This window comes from Piliocolobus tephrosceles, chromosome 17 (assembly GCF_002776525.5).
Source record: "Piliocolobus tephrosceles isolate RC106 chromosome 17, ASM277652v3, whole genome shotgun sequence".
In the NCBI taxonomy this organism is placed as follows: domain Eukaryota; kingdom Metazoa; phylum Chordata; class Mammalia; order Primates; family Cercopithecidae; genus Piliocolobus; species Piliocolobus tephrosceles.
Window position 1 is genome coordinate 28,446,382 of NC_045450.1, and position 3,326 is coordinate 28,449,707.

General features: G+C 49.9%; 1 pseudogene; it reads right to left on the reverse strand.

Annotated features, from left to right (window-relative positions):
• Positions 1 to 1,898: 1,898 nt before the first annotated feature.
• On the reverse strand, positions 1,899 to 2,933 carry LOC111525678 (annotated as a pseudogene).
• Positions 2,934 to 3,326: the final 393 nt, after the last annotated feature.

Genomic DNA, 3,326 nt, shown 5'->3' on the forward strand with positions numbered 1-3,326 from the left:
CTTTCTTTCTTTCTTTCTTTCTTTCTTTCTTTCTTTCTTTCTTTCTTCTTTCTTTCTTTCTTTCTTTCTTTCTCAGTTTAGCCAGGCTACAGGGCAGTGGGGTGATCTCGACTCACTGCAACCTCCATCTCCTGGGTTCTAGCAATTCTTGTGCTTCCCAAGTAGCTGGGACTACAGGCATGTGCCACCATGCCTGGCTAATTTTTGCATTTTCAGTAGAGATGGAGTTTTGCCTGTTGGCCAGGCTAGTCTTGAACTCCTGACCTCAGGTGATCCGCCCACCTTGGCCTCCCAAAATGTTGGGATTACAGGAATGAGCCACCATGCCCGGCCAATTTTTGTATTTTTAGTAGAGATGGGGTTTCACCATGTTGGTCAGGCTGGTCTCAAACTCCTGATCTCAAGCGATCTGCCCGCCTCGGCCTCCCAAAGTGCTAGGATTACAGGTGTGCGACACCATGCCTGACACATATTATATTTTTCATTTCAGTGTTCACCTGTCCATTGTTAGTGTATAGAAATGTAATTGATTTTTCTAATCTATATCTTGTATAGTGACACCTTGCTGAACCTTCCAGGAGTTTTTTGGTAGATTCCTTCGTATTTTCTCTGTAGACAATCATGTCATCTCCAAATAGTGAGTTTTATTTTTTCCTTTCCAATCTGCATGCCTTTTATTTTCTTCTCTTGCTCTCTTGCACTGGCTAGATCTTCCAGCACTTTGTTGAATAAGAATAATAAGAATGGAAATCCCTTACTTTTTATTTTCCAGTTGTCACTAATGGTACACAAAATTTATAGCTGAAAAAATGCAACTGATTTTGTATATTGAACTTGTATCCTGGACAGAGCTAAATTCATTTATTAGTTGTAGTAGTTAGTTTTTCGGGTTTTTATTTTTTATTTTTTATTTTTGAGATGGAGTCTCACTCTATCACCCAGGCTGGAGTGCGGTGATGTGATCTCAGCTCACTGCAACCTCTGCCTCCGCAGTTCAAGCGATTCTCCTGCCTCCTCCCGAGTAGCTGAGACTACAGGCGCGTACCACCACCCCCAGCTAATTTTTGTATTTTTAGTAGAGACAGGGTTTCACCATGTTTGCCAGGATGCTTTTGATCTCTTGACCTCATGATCTGCCTGCCTTGGCCTCCCAAAGTGCTGGGATTACATGCGTAAGCCATTGTACCTGGCCTAGTTTTTTTTAAATATATATACTTTCCATCAGATAAAGAAGTTCTATTCTATTGTTTTTAATTTCAGTTGATATATTTTTTATTTCTTTTTATTTTATTTTTTATTTTTGTAGATAGAGATGGGGTCTCGCTCTGCTGACCAGGCTGGTCTCAAACTCCTGGTCTCAAGTGATCCCCCTGTCTTGACCTTCCAAAGTGCTGGAATTACAAGCATGAGTCACCATGCCCATATATATATAATTTCGTATCCACTGGAAGTTTTATTTCTTTAGGGTTCTATCCCAATCAGTCACTTAAAAACCAAGTAACACAGACCTGAGGGGTGGGAGGTGGGGACTCATCGTGCACAGCAGTGGAGAAGAGGGAGGGGCAGGAGAGGTGGCTGATGCCAGGCAGCCGCAGCAGTGATGGGGCCACGATGCCACAGAGCAAGCTTCGTCCTCTCCCAGACCCTGGCTGGAGCCTCTGTGGCTTGGGGTGGGCAGTGGGGAGAACCCACCCCAGGCCCTCCCCATCCCTTCTGCAGACAGTCTCCTTGTGGGCTCAACCCATGTCTTCTGACAGGAGCCTGAGGCACACGGAAAGGAGGACGTGGAAGAGGACATGGGAGAGGCAGGGTGGTGGCAGGAATGAAGGCAGAGGTGGGAGGCTGGCCAGGGCCACTCCACCCCATGCCCACCCCAGAGAGGGGCGAGGAAGCCACCATCACGCAGCGTATCCCGGGGACCAGGCGGGGCTTAAGGCTGGGGGCTGGGGTGGGCAGGGGCCTCCGTTAAAGCCGTTCCAGTGGCTGTGCTGCGAGTCTTATTCCAGTGTTGTGTGCGAGCTCTTGACACCATCCCGCAGGTGGGCATGCGGTGGTGTCTGCCTCTGGCGCCCGCCTGCACTGCCACGAGCACACAGGCACCGGTGCCACCTTCGCAGGCTGGCAGCATCTCTGCTTTGAGGATGCCCTCTTTGTGCACCAAGTACTCACACTTGACACTGTAACCTTCAGGGACAGGTACGACGCTGAGGAGCTTGACATGCAGAGGCTGGGGACAGGTGCCTCGCGGACGTCCTTGCTCAGCCTGCGCACTGGGCGGGGGCAGAGCGAAGGTAATCTCATACCTGCTCAGGATCTTCAGGAGGCCAACCTTGACCAGAAAGCTGCTGTTGCTGTCCTGGTGACCATGATCACCGAGTCATGAAGCTTCTCATCAAAGCAGACATGGCTCTGGGAGTGTTACAGGCCGAGAAAATGGGGGTTGTGACCAACTCAGTATACCACTGGAGGCTACGTGAGTAAACGGTAAACTGTTCTCATGAAAGCAGGGTGTTGGCATCTGCCCCCGGCGGGGAGTGCTGAGGGCCGTCAGGCCCCAAGCGCAGTGTTCCTTGTGATTACCTATAAGAACATCTGAAGCCTGTTGTACAAAGAAAGAAATTATGTGTACCTGTGATAAATCAAGCAACTGACCAACAGTTACCTCTCCCTCCCTGCTCTTCCTACCTAATAAATACAAAGGGCTGTGGAAGCTCAGGGCTGCCCTTGTTCACTAGAAGCAAGGAGCCCCCTGACTCCTTTCAAAATAGATCTTTTTATCTTTGTCTTCATTTCTGCATTCATCCCCCTTCGTTCACACCCGCAGCAAACCACAGCGACACGGGAGCCCTCTGTATCACGGTCTGCCACAAAGCAGAGCGGATACTCCTCTGGACCCTGGGCTTGTTGCCCTTGTTGGCTGCAGCCATGGACGCCCTCCCTGCCCCCCAGCTCCTGCCGGACACTGCCACTCACACTCAGCAGCCTCCCATGTTCCAGGGACACCAGCAGGAGCCTTGCAGGGTGCACCCAGAGGCGGGCAGGGCAGGGATGACCCAGGCTCAGCTGCAGGAGCTCTATGCCAAGCACGAGGAAGAACTGGCCTATATTTTAAATTTTTTTTTTTTTTTTGAGATGGAGTCTCTCACCGTCGCCCAGGCTGGAGTGCAGTGGCGCGATCTCAGCTCACTGCAAGCTTCGCCTCCTGGGTTCACACCATTCTCCTGCCTCAGCCTCCTGAACCACTGGTACCACAGGCGCCTGCCACCACGCCCGGCTAATATTTTGTATTATTATTATTATTATTTTTTGAGACAGAGTCTCACTCT